The sequence below is a fragment of the Ceratotherium simum genome, chromosome 6, assembly GCF_057802395.1.
Source record: "Ceratotherium simum simum isolate JZ-2026a chromosome 6, ASM5780239v1, whole genome shotgun sequence".
NCBI lineage: Eukaryota > Metazoa > Chordata > Mammalia > Perissodactyla > Rhinocerotidae > Ceratotherium > Ceratotherium simum.
The window spans coordinates 87,475,089-87,496,540 of NC_141905.1; the positions used below are offsets into that span (position 1 = coordinate 87,475,089).

At 49.8% G+C, this 21,452-nt stretch overlaps 1 protein-coding gene across 6 annotated transcripts in view; it reads right to left on the reverse strand.

Moving 5' to 3' along the window:
- EBF3 (EBF transcription factor 3) overlaps window positions 1–21,452 on the reverse strand; it is a 117,721-nt gene that overhangs the window by 86,642 nt on the left and 9,627 nt on the right. The gene's annotated exons all lie outside the window — the stretch shown is intronic.

A 21,452-nucleotide genomic window follows, 5' to 3' on the forward strand; every position in this document is an offset into this window, starting at 1 on the left:
TGAGTTGTTAATAGACATAAGATGGGAACTGAATTTGAAGCAAAGACATTCAAATCAGTAATGTATCTGGGTGGGTGGAGCCTAGACCCATTCCAAGGGGCCCAAGCCAAATGCTGGGCGCCATGTTTTATCCCATGAGGGAGGTGCACCAAGCACAGTGATGCGATCCAGTGTGGCCTACTCAACACACACATGGACACAGGGCAATTTATCTTTGCCACAAGAAGAGGCATTACCCAAGTGAGAGAGTTACTAAGATGTCATAAAAATTAAAGCCCACACAACTATAGGTTTGTGCTTTCTTACCCTGGACATAATGGCATGTAAAGGAAAGCAGAAAAGGGAATGTCTTGGGGATTTTTTAAAAATTATTTTATTGAGGTCATATTGGCTTACAGTGGGGATAGATTTTGACGTGAGGTCATTGTAGGGACAGTGTGGCCCCTAATGTTCTCCTGGGACTCAAGTGCACTTTGGGACCATCCCCTGGAAAGTGAAGTGAGGGTCTAAAGACGGCTGTGAGGCCCTGTCACCACACCACAGATCCTGATGGCCAGAGTGGACCCTAGCACTACACACCAACATGCCCTGCAGACAGTGCGTGACTTCGTCAGTCGACTCTCTCTGAGAACTGAGTCCCTAAATGGCATCTATCCAAAAGCACCAACTGTTGTCTTGCCTGTCCTGGGCTGAGACTGTGAGCTCTGCAAGGGCAGGGCCACAGTCTGGTCCTATCTCGCTTCTGATGGCTGCCCTGATGCCTGACATAGAGCTGATAATCTGAAATACACTCTGGATTTCTCAAATGGGAGACTTTCATGACTTGCTTTTTCATTCTTGCTCTACCAGCCTTGGTGACAGAACCAATGTGGGCCCACTACCCACTATTTCAACCACTGACACAGGCAAACTGAATATATTCTGTCGCTTTCACAAACCAAGATCTACTGACCACAGGCTACCTGAACTGCTCTGTGTGCTGCTCTTCCTTGACCCACCAGACAAGGCAAGAGGGGACCCTGATCCCCTGAGCTGCACCCCTGCAAGCTCCCTAGCAGGGCCCAGCAGGTCTCTGGGGCACCGTAGGGTTCTGGCACCAGAGTGCCCTTCTCCACGGCCCCGTCCCAAGAAGCAAAGCTGTCTTCAGGGGGGACCAAGCCAAGACCCAGTGGTCCTCTGCCACCGACAGGCTTCTGTCCAGTGCCCAGGGATGGCTAGCCTGCCAGGGGAAGAAGAGGTGTCCCCTCTCTCCTGGTGCCAGGAGGAGGCAGGGCCGGCCTTTACCAGGGCCCAGAAGGGCAGAGGGGAGGGCAGCGTGGAAGGAAGCTGGCCGCCCCTCCAGGCATGAACACACGGCCAGGCAGAGCGCTCCGTCAGTACCTGGGCAGTGATTTGACTTTCTAAGCAATCTCTCGGAAGCAGAAGGCATTACTGTCGCTTTCACAAGTAAGACGGATAGGACGCTAAGACACAGGCCTTAGTGGATAACCCACTTCTCGCTCTGGGGCACTCGTGGCTGAACAGATGGAATAAAGTACCTCGAAGAAAAAGCCCGTCGTTTGGGAAACAATCCCCGAGCAGCTGGCCCTCATCCCCTCACCTCAGTCCCCCGCCCCGAGCTGTGATGAGGGCCACTTGCTTGTCGTGTCAGGAAGGACGCCCCCTTTACATCTCAGAGCCGCCACTGATCTGATAGTGCCACTTCATGATCGATTGCTCCCTCTCGGAGAAACTAAAGGAATGCTCTCAAAGCTTATATTTATTTGTCACCTTCACAGTTTACTCCCATTGCCTAAAAGATCAATACGTCAGCATTTCCGAGGGTGACATGGCGAGCGGGGCTGTGAAGCAGCAGTGCGCCCACCCATTCCTGCAATGCCTCCCCAGGACGAGCCTTTCTCGCTGCCCAACTTTTCTGCTTGCAGATCTCACATTTCAAACCACAAAGACAAACTAAAATCAGGTCAGCCATCATTTGTCCAACACCACGAAGTTAAAAAAAAACGGATAACTAGATCATCGAGTGTTACCACTGCAGGCAGGGGGCTGAGCTGCGGCTGGAGTTTACGGGAACAATTAGAAACAGCTACCATCCTCAAACACCCCGGCCCGCACCTATAGCCAAGACAAACAAACTACACCTATTTCTTTTTTTTTTCTTTTTTTTTCAATTTCAGAATGCTCAGTGTACCAACAGGGCTGGGATGCATTTCACTCTTGACTGGGTGCAGTAAGATTGCTAATCAGGATTACTTGATTCAGTCAACACTGATTTCAATAAAAAGACCCCCAAAAATTATCATAAATATAGAGAAAGTGCAGGCGGCAGTGATAGGTGATTAAAATCTCATTCGCTTGGAATCAGCCTGATTCATGGAGGCGGAGGCGGAGGCGGGTCCGTCCTGATTCCGCTAGCTGATCATTATCTGCCTCTCTGCAAACCACTCTGAGCACAGGCACGCATGGGCACCAAGAAGACCCACAGACGAGGAACCAGGGGGCAGGAGAGGAGGCTTGAATTGTGACCATTGTGAAACAAGCAGGGGTGCAGAGGGGTGCAGGGAACCAATCAGGCGCGTCGGGACTGGGCGCCGTCAGGGGTAGAGGGAGGGGCCGATTCCAAATAGGAGCACTGAAAGCTCAGACTGACAGTGGGTGTGTAGAAATATTTCAAAGGCTGAAACCAGCCTGCTCAACACTATAAGTGGCATTCGATTAGAGAGTCAAAGCGATTCCTTCACACGCAGAAGGAGGAAAAAAGATCTTGAAGCCATCGAGGGTCAAGTGGACGGGTGCGTGGGCAGGAAAGGATCCTGCTCCCTGCCCTGGTGGAAACTTGCCTTCAGGTGCGGGCTCAATTCTAGGAGATCTGGGGCCGCCTGGTGAGTCTCTTTTTAAGGACCCTGATGCCTCAGTAGATTTCTTCTGTTCACTTCATCACCCAGACCCCAGGGGGACCCCACTGTGCCCTCCAGCTGGGTCAGAGTCCAGTGGAAGAGGGGCCAAGCACCCCCATCCCACCCCTGCCCTGCCAGCACTAACCCCTGGGCTTCAGCCTGGGCCTCCCTGGGCATCTGCCCAGCGGGCCAGCACCTGCCTCTCCAATCCGCACCCTTCCCCTCCTCCTACCCCACCCCACTACTCCTCCCCACTCTCTCCCAACCTCCTCTTGCACAGTTTCATGGTTCTGAGAAGGACCATCCCGTGGATGCAGACACACCTCTCTGTTCCCATGCCCTGTCCAGAGTGGGGTTACCAGGTTTCTCAAGTAAAACTGCAAGACACCAAGTTAAATCTGCATTTCAGATAAGCAATGACCAAGACTAATGTTTTAGGATAAGTATGTCCCATGCACTACTTGGGACATACTTATCACCCATTGCTTATCTCACATGCAGATGTAACTGGGCATCCTCTGGTTTGCGGGGCAACCTTAGCCCTGAGCGTGGCCCCTCCCCAAACTCCTCACACTGCCTGCTCTCTGACCGCTGAGCCTGTAGGCTCCTCCTTCTCTCCAACCCGCAAAGTCAGTCTCCTTCACCCCCCAAGACCCGAGAGGCCATCCCACCTTCCAGGCAGCAATGTGGCTTCCTCCTGGGCTTGCCAAGGGGCTCAGAGCAAACCCCGTCTGGCACCTGCTGCAGGCCTAGCTGGAAATGAGGCCTCAGTCTCTGTCATTGTTAGCTCCTTGGGCACAGGTGTCATCTTACAAGTTCACAGTTGTCCTTCGTACAGAGTAGGTGCTCAGTAAATACTGGCGACTCTAACAGGCCCCTCTGGGCGCACAGGCTCTCATGGGTGCTTCCTCCCGGTGAGGCCTCCCTGGCTCTCCCTCCCGGGAGCCTGATTCCACTCTCTGGGTGATTGTTTGCTACGAGCTCATTTGCATACCATTAAGTGGCAGGCTCAGCGCTGGGAAACTCCCCCTCATTCCCCTTCAGTTTCCGCCTGTTCCCTCACACGCTCCTTCTGCTCCTGTTGGGAAAAGGGAATCCTGCAGGCTGTGAACACGGCGAGCGATCCCAGAAACGCCAAATAAGCCAGCACATGGCTGTACCACGCCTTCCACACTCAGATCTTAGCTGCCCCTCCTGTGGTCAGAGCTGCAGTCAGCAAGACACACAGCTGGGCACTGTGGAGCCCGTGGTAGACCCTCGCACAGACCCAAGTTCATTTCCCGTGCAAAGCCGGGCTTCTGGAACCTTCTGGAGCCCGCTGGAAACTGGTACATCAGGTCTGGATCAGGAGGGAATTCTTGCCTTCAAGAACCACTTGCTGTGTGTCTGGCAGGTGACCTAACCAAAACTCGGGGGCTGCAGGAATCTGTGCTGTCCTCATCGGTGGGCCCAGTGGGGGAATGGAAACAGGAAAACTCACTGGGCCCTGGGCTGCTTCTTATAGGGGAGATTCTAGAGGGTCTCTCTCGCAGCCCCCAGTGCCCAGAGTGGAGTCAGGGCAGCCTGAGGCCTTCTCCGCTGTCAGATGGGGATGATGGGTCCCACCCTGCCTGGCTCAGGTGGAAGACAGGACCCAAGGCCATCATCAGGCACAGGTGAGCACTTCTGTCTGTCCTGCAAACCCCCACCAACAGGGACCTCCTCAAGGGCACAACAGGTACCCATGCCCACGGCCTCAGACCTAAGAACTGGCCTCACAACTAAGCACAAGGCCGGGAGCTCGAAGGGGAGAGTCAGACATGTGTCCCCGAGGCCAACGTGCAGCAGGCCGGTGACACCTCCTGACCAGAGCCACTCATCAAGAGCCCAAGGCGTCCTGCGCGGACAGTTCACGGCCACCATTCCTAACTGCGGCCCCGCTGGGGACTCATGTTGCCCTTTAGCACAGACAAGCCCAGAGGCCTGACCTGCACATGCCAAGGGTCGCTGCCACATGGCGACTCAGAACAAGGCCCGCCCAGCCCAGAGCCCAGCCCCTTGCCACATCATGACCAGCCACAGTAGGCGACCTCAGGCAGAGCAGAGGACTCAGAATGTGGGCAGATGATGAGAGAGGCTCAGACGCCAAGGGAGGCTGAGATCAGCCCCAGGCAAGGCAGAGCCCACAGCACCCAGAGGGCACCAGGGACCCTTCTTCCACCATCATCCCGTGGGGAGGGGCCTCTTGAAGTCCCCACCTGCCCCCCATGCAGCTGGTGCCCAGGGCTGGCTGGACAACGGTGGCAGATGCAGAGAGTTATGGGGACTACACAGCACAGAATCACTAACAGCAATTACTAGAGTTATAAAATTATAGAAGTCTATTTATAGAATTAAAAAACATCACAGATTAACTCTTGCACCCCACTGACAGTTCATCAAGGACTTTCCCATCACTGAAGCCACACACCAGCCTGGGAAGGTCCCACCTCCTAGAGGTGAGGAGGCCAGGTCTCATCCCAGGTCACCAGCTTCCCCCAGATGGGGCAGATGTGACCCAGGCTCAGCCCACCCCCTGCTCCCACATCCCACCCCTGCACAGCTCAGATGGTGTCCCGAGGGCCCAGCAGTGGCCTCTCTTCCTGGTGACAATTTGACAGCTGAGGGTGCAGAGCAGTAAGAGAAGGGGCTGAGGGACCCAGCCATGAGATGGGCTTCAGGGGCGAAAGCGGGACAGGGAGCAGGGCAGGCCTGTGAGGTGAGTGCATGCTGCGGGAAGCTGCTGTAACAAGGTTCCCCGGGGGATCTCCAACATATACAAACAGGATGTGAGGGTGGCTGCTTTGCAGAGAGAATTCCTCATTCCATAGAAGGTTTTGCCCTCGGTCTCCTTTAAGTACTAGACCTCACTTGGTTTGATTTATAAGAATAACTCTAAGTCACACCCAGTCCTCCAGGAGCAAATCGTCTGCCTGACATGAGTGCAAAGTGGACCCGTGCAGAATGCTCTGGCAGGAGACACGAGGGCCAGCAGACTGCGAGAGGGAGCTGACGGAATCCCTGGAAAGTGGAAACGGCCCTCTGGGAGGAGGCAGCACGCCCCTAAATACATGGGGTGCCAACACAGGACCAGCCCTGGGTGCCAAGACTGTGGAGAGGCCCCCAGTTTGAGCAGAAGGGTGGGATGGTTTCCACGGCAGCGTCCGGCTGAGGGACGGAGGGTTGGGCATCCAAAGCTCCCAACGGGTGCCCCCAGGGACTCTGAGAGGAGGGTCCCTGAGAACAGAGAGGCCGCGGGGGCCTGCAGCAGCAAAGGCCAGTGGGTGATGGTGAGAAACACCAGCAGACTTGGGCCCCACTTGCAGCTTTCACGACACAGCAGCCCTGTTGCAAGCGCATTCCTCTGCCACCCGCTGCAGGTCTGGAGGGTCCACCGTCTGTCCACACACACTTATTCATGCAGGTACACGTGGACCAGAGGGGCTCCCTATGTGCCTGGTACAGCACCACAATTAGAGGTCCTCAGGAGGAGAAAGACCACCCACCCCTCACCTACTCGGTGGCCTAGGGCCGTGCCTGCCCCTGTGAAGGTTCTGGGTCACAGCCGGGTGCTGGCAGAGACCCTCTTTGTCCCTACCACTGCCCACCTCCAAGCCTGCCATCTGGGGCCGCCACACCACAGCCAATGGGAGCTGCTCCGAGGAAGTCCAGCATCCCTCCCCAAGCCCAACTGTCACCAGTCCACGCCACACATGACAACTCCTGAGGAATTTCCAGGGGAAACACTTCATTCCGGCGTCTTTTAACATTTCATTCCTCCAACAGGTGAAGAAAACCCAGCAAGCACCTTTCTTCTACCCTCTGGTGTGTGTTCTGTTCCAGGCGGCTTTGAGAGGATGCCCCGGTATCCCACAAGAGACTTTCCCAGTGAACCCCTCCATAAACAGCATGTGTTTAGTTCTAGAGTGAAAACCAGCTTTTTTTTTTTTTTTAAAGTTGGTAGAGGAAAGAGGGAAAATGATTAAACATTTTTGGATGGTCAGCACAAGTAGGTACGAGAGCGGCCATCCGGCGGGCGGGAGCGTGGCTCTCCTCACCAGCTGTCTCCAGAGAGGAAGGAGCAACTGCTGCTGGAGGCTGAGGTGCTCCCTCACATCCTGGGGTCTGGCCTGTGCTCAAGCATTAAAGACCACTGAGTCGGGGGAAGGAGGCAAGATGCTATCTAGGGCCTTCGTGGCTTATAAAACCAACAACCTACAGAGGGAGGAGAACTTTGGGGGTGGAACCAGGATGAACCCACTGGCCAGCCTTCTGGATCCCATCAGACTGACAGAGGATGAAGACATGGGCTCACGGAAGCGACCAGTTGGCATCTAATAACTCAATTATTCCAACTCCATCCTTTCAAAGCCTCCTTGAACCTCTGACCTGTCCCAAACAAACAAGGCCTTTTTGTGCCTCTCTCCTTCATATGGAATGCCAAAGCCATTCCATTGCACAAAATAACTTTGGAAACTCAAATTCATTACGTTTCTGAAACAGATAATCTCACCCAACCAGAAGGCGGCACCTATCAAGGGTAACGGCACAAATAGTTTCTAAGACTTGCTATTCTTTGTAAGAGCAGAGGAGAAGAAACAGAGCTGTGTTAAAGCTGATTTCTTGGGTAAAGAAGACGGTATCTGATTGGCAGCCCACGTTGTTCTTCACCACTGTCCTCACCTGCCACACTCCCCTCCCCCAGGTCAGTGGCCTTCCTATCACTTCACAAGTGACCGACAACATGCTGAGGACTGGTTAAAATCTGAAAACGGTATTATGACTTAAATCTACATAAACAACTCGCAACTTCATCAAAAACAAGAGAAACCAATGATAACATTAAACATTTTCACCACCGTCATTGGGCAACGTGTATGAACCTTCCTACGCATTAAGGTACTTACCGCGCAATTTCGTTTAAAGGCGTGCTTTTTGTTGTTGTGTTGTTTTGCTTTAGTTTGTTTTGCCAAACTTGGTGAGGAAATGGTTTAAGGGCAATCCAGACCAGAGCCAGCCAACTCTGTAGAAATATTTGCATTTCCTACTAAAGGCATCCACGGTGTTATAATTTTGCACCTCTGGATTTCTCCAGTCATAGAGCTTAATCAGATTGAAACCCTTCAGCACTTCTCATTGATAAATGGAATTAGAATTCCCACATGGAACTAGAGATCCTACAGTGTCAGTGGCAAACTTCTGTCACACACAAGCTGATACTAGACTATGTCTGAATTTTTTATAGGCCAAGAAAATGGTACCAACTTTATAACTGCACTTATAAGGAATACTTCTAAATACAGCATTCTGATAACTTACGAGCAATCACAATGCCCTGTGGGTGCCTCTGGTCCTAGGTTAGAGGGTCTCCGAGTTCCTCTGGCCCACGCCCCCCTCTAGAGAGAATCATTCCTGGCAGCTCTCCCTTCCATAGGGATGTTCTCAATGAGTCTCATTTATGAGCACAGAGGTCAGAACACTCATTGCTCCAACACGTAACAAGAGCACAAATGCTCAGTGCACGCATTCATCAGAGCTAAATCAACACACAGGTGCACACCTGTGGCTTTGTTCACACAAACCATCTACAGGCTACTCCCCCTGCCACACAGACACCAGGTCATTCTGTGCACACGTGTGTGCACACCCACAGCTGCACGTCACACGCAGCCCTCACCCCCTCCTCACCTCTCTCAGACCCCACCCTGTGAGATATCACAAAACCCTTCACCTTTCAAGGAGGCAGAGAGAGAAGGGGCTCACCCAGATCACACCAGAAGCTCCAAGTCAGAGCCCCCAGGCTGCTGGAATGCGAGCTCCGGGGGCCTCTGGGGCTGTGCAGGGCAGGGTCCTCAGTGCCCATCAGAGCGCCTGGCACAGAGGGAGGAATGAATGAAGGGGCCCCAACGGCCTGGGTTCAAATCCCTGCTGCACCCCTCCCCAGCTGAGTGACCTCAGACAAGCGTCCTGATGTCCCCACATCTGAATTACAGTGTTATAACAGGACCTGGGCTGGTGGAGGCATATCTGTGAAGAGCCCATTACTTAGCAAATGTGAGCTGCTATTATTATGTAGTGTGGGTGTCGCGATTTGTCACAAATGGTGGCCGCTGCCCTCATACTTCCCACTAAGAAATAGTGGGGCGGGCGGAGGAGTGGGAGGGACGGCCTCGCCCCTCCTGCCGGCACCCTGGATGTTCTCCAGCCTCCTCCCCGACAAGGGGTGGCCCAGGGGCCGTGGAGAGTCTGGGCCGGCGGATATACAGGGCACACCTCCCCAGGGACCTATGGCCAGGGCTGCCTTGGACGCCCAACGCTCGTTCCTCCCGGCCTGGGCAGCCCCGAGACAGGCCACAGCAGGCCGGCCTGGACGGCATTAGCAGGTGGGCCTTGGTCCAAGGCCATCTCAGCAAGGTGCAGGTCCCAACCACTAGGCAGGGAGAGAGCTGTCTGCTCCCTGGAATCTCTCTTGGAAGCTGGGTAACAAAGCAGGGAAACATGTATGTATTTTAAATTAGGAAAGTCAAACATCCTATGTCGACAGGTAGGTGGGGATGAGATAAGTAACCACCAAGCGTGGCCTGCTGGCAGGCCTCACACTGGAGGGAGGGAAGAGCCCTGTGAAGGCTTAGCGAGACTTAGTGGGGGTATCAGCTTACAGGGCAGCAGGGATGTCAGGAAAGGCCAGGTGGCGCTCCGGGCCCTCGCTCAGAAGCAGGAGGCATCAGAGCCCAAGAACACGTGGGCGGAACACACGCACTGCTCTTCTACCTCAGTCATCACACGCGGCTGCCACGTCCCGAATGCCCGGGGAAGGAGCCCAGCTGTCCCTCCTGAGGCCTGTGCAGGGCCACGGGCTGGGCCCCTGCTCCTAGGAACCCCATCACCCAGGAACGCCAAGACGTGGGCATGGAGGCAAGGTGCTGGGGGAGAGAGCTGCAGGAGGTGGCTCGGGTCCACGGCCGCGGGGCCCCTGGGATGCAGAGTCTGAAACGGGCCAAGGGACAGGCGGGGTTTCAGAAAGCGGGACGTGGGCAGGGCCCTCCATGCCCGAAGGGTTGGGCAAGACCGAAGGTGATGGCTGTGTGCAGGCAGAAAGGGAGCGAGCAGAGGAGAGAGACTAGCAGCCCTCTGCCCTGGAGGGAGGCACAACAGTCCTCAGAGGACCCTGACCCTGGGGTGACAGGATCAGGCTGCTCTCTGGAAGGATTCCTGGGAGGGGACAGGACCTGGGTGGAGACACCGACGGGGGGCTCTGCAGAAGTCAAAACTCCCATGGGCAAAGCACAGACCCTGGCTGGGTCACCCACGGCCAGGTGCAGGGTGGGCCCAATCCAGATGCCAGGGACGCAGAAGGTCCCAACTCTCGGCCTTCACGTCCCTCCAGCTATGAGAGAAATGCCTCTTACCATTAGGGGAGCCTGGTAGGCACCCTGCCCCCACTCAAGGCACACAGACCTCCCCTGGCCTCCAGCTGCTAACTACAGGCCCATCCTCATGGATTCCTTTTCATTTACCACAACTTTCAGGAAGATAAGCACACGGCTGTATCTGGGGGACATGTGTCTTTGTGGCGTTGGGTGATTTTAGAGCATTCCCGACGGGGAGAACACCAGCTGCGGTGGTCCGGGACTCTTTTCTAGTCCCATGAGTCTCCATCCCAGGACAGCGATATAAGGTTTATTGACAAAAATAACTCCCCCAAATCACAAAAACCGGAAAGGTATTTAACATCAACGCTGGGGGCAATGGCTATTAGGTAGGTAGGTTCCAAACAAAACAAAACACACCTAAGCTACGACTGGGTCTATGTTTCCAGAGCTCCCAGCCTCGTGTGCCTGGAAGGGCGTCTCACAGGCTGCAGGACAGCGAGAGGGCACCCAGGGGCTCTGGAATCGCCCGGCAAATTGACCCGCAAAGCAGATAATTAGGGGGGATGTAGGGAAATGGGGGTCTGCCTCAACCACACAGGGGCATTCCAGAGATGGGATCTCTGCTTTTCAAAGCGCGTGATGAGAACACTTATTTCTTCTAAACAACACTTCCCTGTTTGCCAATCTGGTAACTGCATTTGAATATATCATTGGTAAGATCTTATTTTTCAGCAAAATCAATGGGAAAGTGCATTAAATATTTACAATTGATTTTAAAAGACAGAAACAGACACTCCTCCCATACAAATTTAAATGGGGTGGGGGGAGATATTTTTGTGCAGAATGCTCAGGTAACAGGCATTCGCTCGGAAGCCAGTCACCTCCATGTTCCTTTGACACCAGCCCAGGCACTGACATTAATTCAGTGGACCTTGGAGTAGGATACATTCTAATTCAAGGTATTTACTTATTTATTGCTTTCTAATGGATGTTTTCCTCCAGATTCTAAAAGAAAGGCTGTAGATAACACAGATTTCTGTCCTCCACTCTCAACTGCTCTGCCTGCATGATGGGAAGTGACTGGGTAACCTCCCCTGGCTGCTCAGAAAGCCAACTATTTCTTCCACACAAACAAGGCCAGTCAGGGTGTCTGCACGCTGCCAGGCTGCTCTCCAACACAGCCACGCCTGACCCGGCCTTCCCAGTTGGAGGGGATTCCAGCAGCTCTCCACAGACAAATAAACAGCAAATACTTACAGGGGACAGCCTTGTAGAAGCGGTTCCTTAATCAACAGTTAAAGAAGCAAATTGGATTTGCCCTATCACAAAAAAAAAATTAATTCCAGATTGTCATTTTTGTCTTAAGTACAAGAAGGTTGTCTTATAGGCTTGGCTGGATAATTTCATTTTAAAAGTATCTCTAAAAATTTGACATCCCTGGGGATTTGTGGTTTTCTCCATCATTATATAACTGTAAACTTCTGGATGCTAGAGATTGGATAATTTCTTTCAGCTGGACCTGGCCTCCAGTGCACTTGGACGCTAAGGATGAGGGCCAACTGCTCGCCAGAATTACCACTCGGGCTTGGGAACAACACGGGTCCCCAGCATGCATACCAAAAGTTTCAGTGTGCAAGACTTTTCTTATTTATTTTCCTAAATACATTTTCTTCTCTCTCTGCTCCTAGTTAAAAGAATTGTTAGAAATTCTTTTGACAGGCTGCATGCATGCTAGCTAGCGAAAACAAAACAGAAACAAACATACAGTCTCTTTAAGGCTTTTGGGTTTGATTCTGTTGAGCAGTTTCTCCATGCTGAGCTCTTTGGAGCCATATGTTCACGCGATGTTATGGAGGGAAGCTGGCCTTCAGCACGTGACAGTTGTGGGAGAACAGACCAGCCGAAACTGTAAAATGCTCGGTAAAGCCAGCAGCACACAAGGTGCAGCGTGTCTCCATGGGTAAAATATTTCCCAGGACTTTCCCGCCCTATGCGTGATTTCTGGGTTGATTAACATTTTATCTCTAGTGTTATGTTATTATAGCCTTTATGTTTTAATCCATTTTTTACACCGTGGGAAAAGAACAATATCACTAGTCTAGTAATCAAGTTATTCCTGTAAAATCCTAAATAAAATGAGAATTTTATTAAAGATATTTATCTTATACAACAAGAATAAAATCAATTTGCACTGCCGGTCCAGCATCCAGTTACAATAACATTAAAATACATTGTTTATCTGCGGGCGGGGCCGTTTCTCTTTTCAGATTGGTCAATGAGGAGAGCACCACGGTGCACTTCTTTCAGAATATTGGCTTGGCAGCTGGACACGGAGGAGAGCATTTTTATTGTTAATCAATGCCAATCAATTCCGAGCCTTGATGTTAAATAGGGATCAATACTACTGGGCAGCAGATGAGATCTGATTTCAATTGGTGAGCGAACCTGCAGAAGTTTTTAATCATAAGGTAAATCAAGACCGGGAACATAAGTCAGATGGATTAATACAGGCCGTGCAGGACCTCTCTTGCCGCTGATCCAGCACGAGGAAATTTCTGTCATATTTCATGATCACTCTTAGGGCATGCTGGAGGCAGCGTTTGGGGAACCTTGTCTTAGTGGAAGCTGGAGCGCCCCTCACGCTGCACAGCGAAGCTCCCTGCAACTGCAGCCTGCCGGTCCACCGAGTATAGTTATACGTATGCCCCATGAATCTCATTTTATGCGATTAAGATCCATAAAAATTCAATAGCTTTTCTTCTGCAATTCACATTTTACCTGGTGAAATATCATAAGAATTTCATTATCTTTGCAGCTGTTGCCGAGGATCAAGCAAAGGTTATTATCCTCTTCGAAAACACTATAGAATATGTACGAAAATGTCAGGAGAACTGGGCATTTAAAGCTTGATTTTTTAAAAGAAAAACACTGTCTGAAGTTTAGAATAAACTGCACTTGACATTTATGTACCATGATGCATTTCTTGGTAAACTGATTTTGCAAGGAAATTCTTTGAATTCGACTCTGTGACTGGATTGTAAAAGGAAAAATGGGAAGGGGAGGGGTGGGGCAGGGGGAGAGCTGGGGGCAGGGAAGGGAGGGGGGAGATGGCGAGGCAACCCAAAACCACAGCTCTCCCCACGTCAGACTCTACAGGGCTTCTTAACCTTTCAGATAACCATCACGGGGAAGATAACTCCAGAGAACCCTAACCGATTGCCATGGCCTAATCCTATGGATCACTCAGGCCCGTTTAAAGCATTTGAAGAAAAATGGCCAGTGCAAAGAAGGTGATTGATCAGAAAGCTCTGTAAATCATGGGGATTCGTACAGTCCTCCGGCCTCCACTGCTAGGGTTCCATCTATGATGATAAATTAGCATTAGATGGAACCTAATGAGTTTACTAAACATTTGGGATTTGTGCTAATAAACTGGCTGGCTGTGAACTAGCAGAAGCGATGAGCAATCCCGGGGCTCCCTCTTATCTCTGTACATGACAGTGAAACCACGCTTCCAATCTGCGATCAATTCATCACCCGACACCATTGTACATTCTTCACAAAAAGATAATTACTGCTTCCCTGGATCAGAACACTCATATTTCCTTGGAATTGCAGGTCTCGATAGCAGGCACTGTCACCACTTCCTCCGAGCCCCACTATACAGCTCTATTTATGATCATTATTTTCGCCTAAACAAGCCTTTTTCCTCAACTTGATAACGAAACCTGCTAGGATGAGAAGGGAACAGTTAAGGCATTGTTTCCTCTGTGGAGTGCTTTTACGTTTAGTGGAGGCCGCTGACAAATATTTTATTCGGGCATTAGTAAAAGTTTCCACTCGTTAGAAGATATCGCTTCCATTTCCTTAAAAAAAAAAAAATCCTGTTCGCTGCCCTGATTTGTTAAAAAACAGAAAGGGAGTGAGAGTAGAGCAAGTAATGTAACAGAGAATAAATCAAAACATGATGAAAAAGACCGTAGCTGTTTTCAAATCCCATGCCCCTCTCTCTGCTGCCTTCTCGTTCCTGGACCCTCCGTCCTCGCCCCTCGCAGGTCTGCCCCGCCGACTGGTCAACTCTGTTTGACCCCCAGCACACGCAATAAATTACCATAACACACAACTCTGAAACAATGTAAATTAGTTACTGCTCACAGTCTAATAAATGGGAACAAATGTGTTTGGGGCTGGAATGGGTTCTGGATGCTATAATTGCTGGGAATAATTATAATGGGGTCTTAGGAAACATAAGCAGCCGTCACTTGTCATGACAAATACCCCCAGCCCAGCAAATATGCTTCTGACCGCAAGACTTATAACAGCCAAATCATTTTTTTCTTAAAGTTAAAACGTACTTATATACCTGGCTTTATTCACGATCATGTGTGAAAGCTTTTTTAAAACTATAAAGCATATCTATGCACTATATGATTCTGAACCAAGGCAAGTTTATTTTTATTGTAAAGCTTTTTCTTAGGTTGTCATTGGCATGCCACCCTCCATACGAGTGGTGAGGCCCACACAAAAGCTTGGGTGACCAGCAGCAGTGGGAGACAGTCATCTGTTGGGGCAGGGGGAGAGAGCAGGATCTATTTTTGAGCTGCACAAAGGCACATCTCTGGATGGGGAACCTGGCCGTTTATTAACTTGCATAACTCATTTATTTGTTCAAAGTAATGATCTTTGGGGAAAGGGCTGTTATATTTAGAACCTGCTTGTCAAATTTAATAAATGATAGTTATTGCCATTTTTCCCCCCTGAGAGCACTTTCCCAGATCCTTCCCACCTTTCCCTGGAGCCCCCGCTGGCCAAGGACCGACGGGCAGCCCCAGTCTCGGTAACTGATGGCTGCTGCCCGGTGGCCGGATCAGGCCGATGACCTCGGACGGTGGGGATGAGCATCACGTCTAATCCAATCCCCCACTTATTTCCTGACCCAATCTTCCTGATGTCAGAGGACGCATCGCTTCATTGAGAAAATGGGAATGGACGGGGGAGCTCCCTTTGGCGGCATTTCTAATAACCAAATATCAGGAAGGAGAGACACAAGAGAGCCTGCCGGGGACCACCCCATCCCCGCACACTGATCTGATTTACAAACCTTTCCTAATGTGAAACAAATGCTGTGGGTGTGAATTCATACTTAACCATAAAAACCCTTGCATTACTCTGTCTCGTATTAAATACCACATATAACTCTCAGCAGGTTTTATGTTGTGTTTTACTGTCAGCAATGGCTAAAGCTGGCCTAACATTTTGTTTGACAATTAGGAAAATTTGTAGTTTAATTTATTAAACCAAAAAAGCCAACAACTACACTGAATTCTGAATTCATTCCATTTTTATGCCACAGTGTAGCATATTTGCCTTCACAATAATTTAATCATTCTCCCTTTATGGCCTCTGCTATTTAAATATTCCTAAAAAGTAGTATTTAGGGAAAAAAACCCTGATAAGAAGCAAAACTGAGACACACTCCTTAAATAAATTCTTGGTAAAAAGTTAAAATGTTTTCACGTCTTTGCAAAGGAGCCACTACTTAAAAAAAAAATAAAGAAAAACGGGATGGGACACGTCAACTTCCAAAGGCCACGAGAAACCATCAGGTGACATCCAAGCATGAAAACACGGTGTGCGGCAGCAAGCTCAGGGGTAAGGGAGTTTCTTACAAAAACACCAAGACAGTAAAGGAAAGGAAACCTATTGCCCAGAACACTTAAGAAAAAAAAAACTGAAATTCAAAAAGTATTATCAGTGGCTATAAAGCCACAAAAACACATGGAGGAACCTTAAGTATATATTATGACATGAAAGAAGCCAATCTGAAAAGGCTCCACACTGTGATTCCAACTCTGTGACATTCTGGAAAAGGCAAACTATGGAGACAGTAGAAGGATCAGTGTTCGCCAGGGTTGAGGGCAGGGAGGGATGAACAGGTGGAGCACAGTGGATGTTTAGGGCAGTGAAACTACTCTGTTTGATACTATAATGGTGGATACATGCATCGTGCATTTGTCAGAACTCACAGGATGTACACGCAGAGTGAACCCTAGTGTCATCCACGGACCTGAGTTAATCACGATGTATCAGTGCTGGTTCATCCACTGTAACAAGGTACCTCACTAATGCAGCATGTTACTAAGAGGGAAACTGGGGTGGGGGGGCAGTAACATGGGGACTCGGTACTTAGTGTTCATGTTCCTATAAACCTGAAACTGCTCTAAAAAATAGTCTTTTAATTTCTCTAAAAAGTGTTATTAGAAGACCTTGGACTCTACGTCAAATGCAGAGGAAGAAAATGCCAAGTTGGGGTAGTCTGTCCCCAGCGTGGGTGTGGCTTCAGGGTCCCTTCTCCGTGGCCACCAACACCTGTCTGCATCTCGCTGTCTTTCGTCCTGTCAGTGGGATGTCATTCTATGGAGCTGGGCATGAGGTTCCGCGCCATGACAACTTGGAAAGGGCCTCCGCGCCAACCTGTCAGAACACCATTTAGGTGCCTGCCGACCACACCCCCTCACACTGGAGGTCTTAGAAAACTTAGGGGACCCTCAGGGAGGAGCCTCTCCTCAAACGACTGGAAGGGAGCATCCCTCACCCCTCCCCAACGCCAAGTTGCCTTTGCTGGGTGGTATTTAAAATAAAAGGAGCGCCCTCCCCTGCTGAGCCTTCTGCACAGGCCCTGTCCCCCTCCAGAGTTGGGGTGACCCAGCTGCCCCACCCCCACGAGCACGCCCCGGGAAGGCACGCTGCCCGCCCGTGCCCATAATCGAATCCCAGGCTTGTGCTGCACAGATGTCACCCTCAGATGGCCCCAGACCAGGCGCAGCCTCCAGACCTGTTTTCAGTGACTCCATAACATCCAGATTGGCCATTTCTGCGAAAGCTTTCTGTTTCAATGAAAACTTACAGCAAGGGCGAGGCTGTGCAGTTTTGTATGAAACCATTGTTGAAAGCTTTCCTCGGATGGCAGGCCCCAGTGGTCAAGGCTGCTCTTTCCCCCTTTGGAAATTCGTCATCACCAGGGCAAGTGTTCTTAAGGCCTTAAACATTGCCCAAGTTTTGTCTTGTTGTTTTAACATGGCACCCTGCCCCCCACTGCTCTCTGCTGAGAGAAGGAAAGGGGAAAATATAGGCAATGAGGGAGGAGGGAGGAGAGGGGAGGAGTGAGGGGAGGGAGGAGGGGGAGGCGGGGGGCGGCGGCTGGGGCTGCCTGTCTGGGCGAATGCACGGCCTCCTCCCCAGATGTGAGAGCAGCTCGCTCCACAGCCAGCAGAGACACGCTGGAGCCGACTCCTTCCGTTCGAGGGGCCTGGGCTCTGTGTCCTACAACAACACAAACTCGAGCCCCTTCCTTTCCGCACATGTTAAACTCATTTCCTAGTGACTTATTGGGAAAGCAAGACGCTACCCCCTCTGCTGTTCTCCGATGATGCACTCCATCCACTCCTGGCACCACGGCCCCGCGTGCATTTTGAGTATTTTCTAGCTGAGCAACTTCCAGCGAAGGAATTACAGAGGGATATTTTTCATTTGTTTTGTTTTTAAAGGGAAGGGGAAATGAGTGATTCAAAAACAACCAAAATAAGAGTTTCCCTATACTCTGTACCCCACCCCATCTACCATGCTCTTCATCAAATTGTTCGCAAATTTATAGCATTTATTAGGTTGACAGATATGACTTTTTTCTGAATAAATAGTTTTGAAAACAGTGTTTTCTGGCTCCTACGATTTAATGAACATGAGTTACCCCAAAGTCTAAGAAGGTTATAAAATACAACCCAAAAAACCCTGAACATATAAAATTCCTCTGCTTATTTTTCTAAATTATAGCCATATTTTTATTTTAAAGCATTAATAATACCAGCATAATGTCTCATTATATAGAGTTTTGACCACAAACATTTTTGGGAGATTTGCTCTGAAGATAAACAGACAAGAGGAGCCTGTGTTCTGGCGAGTTGACAGAGTGAATGGTTTTCATTTTCTCCGAGTGTAAGCTCCAGAAGCTTTGCCAAGCACAGGTTAAGCTCCTCGAGTTTTCACTTCCTGTACCCCTACTTGTCAATCACTTCCTGTCTGCAACGACAATTTCCATCATTAGAGCTTGGAATTTTTATCTCCTCCAACGTGCCAGCCGTTGCCACTGTTAGTTTGAATTCTGATAAATTATTCACCATCTTTGAAAAGTAACCAAAAATTACAACATCAACAGAGCCACCTATATGCAGCGAGGATCACGATCCTCCTGGTTTGTCTCCTAAATGCCCTGACGAGGCCAGCTTCTCCCACTTTCTTCGGCAGCATGAGAAGGCCTCTGGCCAGCACCAATTATCTTCTGGTGCACAGAGAGTAATTATTTGCTTCCTGTAAGCATGCGTAACAGAACCCTGAGTTTGGACGGCTTTCCATAAGGTAATCCAATTCATCCAAGCCATCCTAACACAATTACAGGCACTGGCAATATCTTTGCTTTTCACCTGATAAGGCTGCCGCAGAGGCTCGGGATGGCTTGCGTCAACAGACCTCCTGGAGTATAGCTTCTGACAGCCCTGCTTTCAGCCCTCCCCTCGGCCCCCCTGCATTTTCATCCCTGCAGTGTGCTGCTCCGGGCTCCTGTGCACGGCAGCAATGAAGAGCCTTCTCCCATGCACAAGCGGACGAGAATTAGAGTTGTTTCAGAGTGTTGCGGAAGTCATTAGGGGTGTGTGGCTTGTTTTAAAACCCAGCCTTCCACTGGCCTGGCCGTGGAGTCCTTACCCCAGCCAGGCGGCCATAAATGTCTGCAGGCCTCCTCGGCCTGGACCAGAGATGCAGGCACTGGGCCTGGTGGTGGCCATGTCGTCCCCCTCCCCCCGGACCTGAGCCACAGGGGTAGGGGACTGCACGCACTGTGGCATACAGTGGCGGCTAGCGCACAGACTCAGCATGTGCCATGTAGACTCTCTAATCCCAGGGCTTCCCGGGAGGAGAAAACAGACAAAGTGAGAACTGTTTCTGGTGTCTCCCTATTTAAATGAAAGCATGTCATTGTGACTCAATAATGTAGCTCTTCCTTTTCTGTTTATTTTCAGAAGTTTATGAAAAAAATTTTTAAAGGATGAATGAGCGCGGTGAACTTTTTGCCTCTCTCCACTGGCGTGCCAGGGAATAAAACAGCCATTCACACCTGAGTGCAGCGAGGCCAAATGGGGCTGGTGCCAGGCAAAATCAGATTCTTTGTAGCCACGTCCATTCATCCAAAGTGTGCTTTCCTATTGCCAAATTTCTAGCCAATATTTTCCCTTCACTGAACAGACCCTGAACCAAAGAGTGTCTCAAACACACAGCCAACACCAAGAGAAAGACTCCAGCATCCCAAGGCCTATTTGCTGGTAATTATATTCACATCTTTAAGAAAACCGAGAAGGAAAAATTAACACCAAACTATGCTGTTTTCATTGCGTTATGCAGATGAAATGACAAGTTGTCGTTTAAGAAGTTAATAAACAGTCTCCGTTTTGCAGGTTATCCAAATGCTACGGCACAGAAAACCTTGGATCCCTAAATGATGTGTAATTAAAATTATTTTTAAAATCCTCCTTGACAGGCCGGGGCTTAGCCAAAATGTAAATGACATTAAAGAAGACAATGAATTTAATTTTATTTAATGTCCCTTTTTGCAGATCCTCATTTACATAGCATTTTTAACAAAAGCGTTGACCTTATAAATGCTGGCATTTGTACAGCTCCCTCGGAGTTGGATTTAATCACGCTCGTGCAAAGCCATGAGGGAGGAAGCTTTAAGTTCTCTGCTTGGAGATGGAGTAAGAATAAAAACATTGGGACTGGTCAAATGTTTATCCTCCTGCTTCTGAAAACAACCTGACAAGAAGATGTAAGGGGCTAGGGAATAACCCGGTGCTGTTTGTAAGGCTTGGTAATAATCATACATAATCGTTTGGAAATATAGCTAATAAAAAATATAATGAGTGTTCAGCAAAATCGGCATTAGGCCCAAATTACATGATATTAATACTTGAACAGGTGCAGAAAGGCGCTTTAAATGAGGTAAATGAATAAAATGTCCCAGAGCACAACTGTGTGTGCTGACAAAAAGTCAATGCCATGAATAATTCAGTGAGGAGGACTGCCAGCAAAGGTCGGTTCTCTTTGACCTTTGTGACAGGAAGTGAAAGGAAACACTGTTGACTAAAAAAAAAAAAGAAAGCAAGTAAGAAAGAAAATCTCCAATCGGTCTCCGGCTACCGTTCTGCACTCACTTTAAAGGTGTAAACTTAAAACGCGTAAATGAATCAAAGTGAGGCTGGGGGGGCTGGCGGGGGGAGCCCAGAGTTAAAATTGTTGGTAGTTAGCGCATCTGACAGAGGACAATGTGAAATCACAGACAATGAAAGGTTAAGTAAATAATATTTTTCTACAACCCAATGTCAATTATGTATAAAAATCTGAGGTCAGCTGAAAAGTATTTTCAGAGCCCACAGGGTTGAAATTTTGTAACAGCTGTTAAATATGACAAAACTTCCCCCCCCCCCAAAAAAAAACTAAAGCTATTCCAAACTCTGTATGAAAGAAAATGGGATAAACAGATGTCTGGCTTCCAGACAGGAAAGTAGGACAGACTCGGAATGATAAGTCTCCCAAACTCTATAGACCAATGCCAGATTTATTGAGGAGGGGGCACTGCCTGCCGCAGAGATGCCAGCGAGCAGGACGGCTGAGACAGTGCCATCTGGAACCACCCCGCCGAGCACGCTCCCGGCACCGAGCGGAGCACGCGGTGTGAGACCGGCCGTGTGGACGCTCACAGCACCCGGCCCCCACCGCCTTTCCAGTTTGCAACAGTTGGACCGGGCACTTCTGGTCCACTCAGGCCGGGCAAGGAAGGGGAGGAGCATAGCATGTACCCTGCCAGGCACTTCCAGAGAGCCTGAGGAAACACACCGGGATGGCACGGGAGGAGGACGAGGGCCAAAGTGTGGTTTTGGTTTAGCAGCTACACCAACATCCTGTAATCATTTACAGCCCTTGGAATGTACGGGTGAAACAGGAGAGATTTATCTGTTCATAGTTGGGATATGTGGACAATGGGTGTTCCTAATGAAGACCATCTGCTTTTGTGTTTTCCCAGAAAACATTATTCCACGAGGAAAATGATACTCCCATC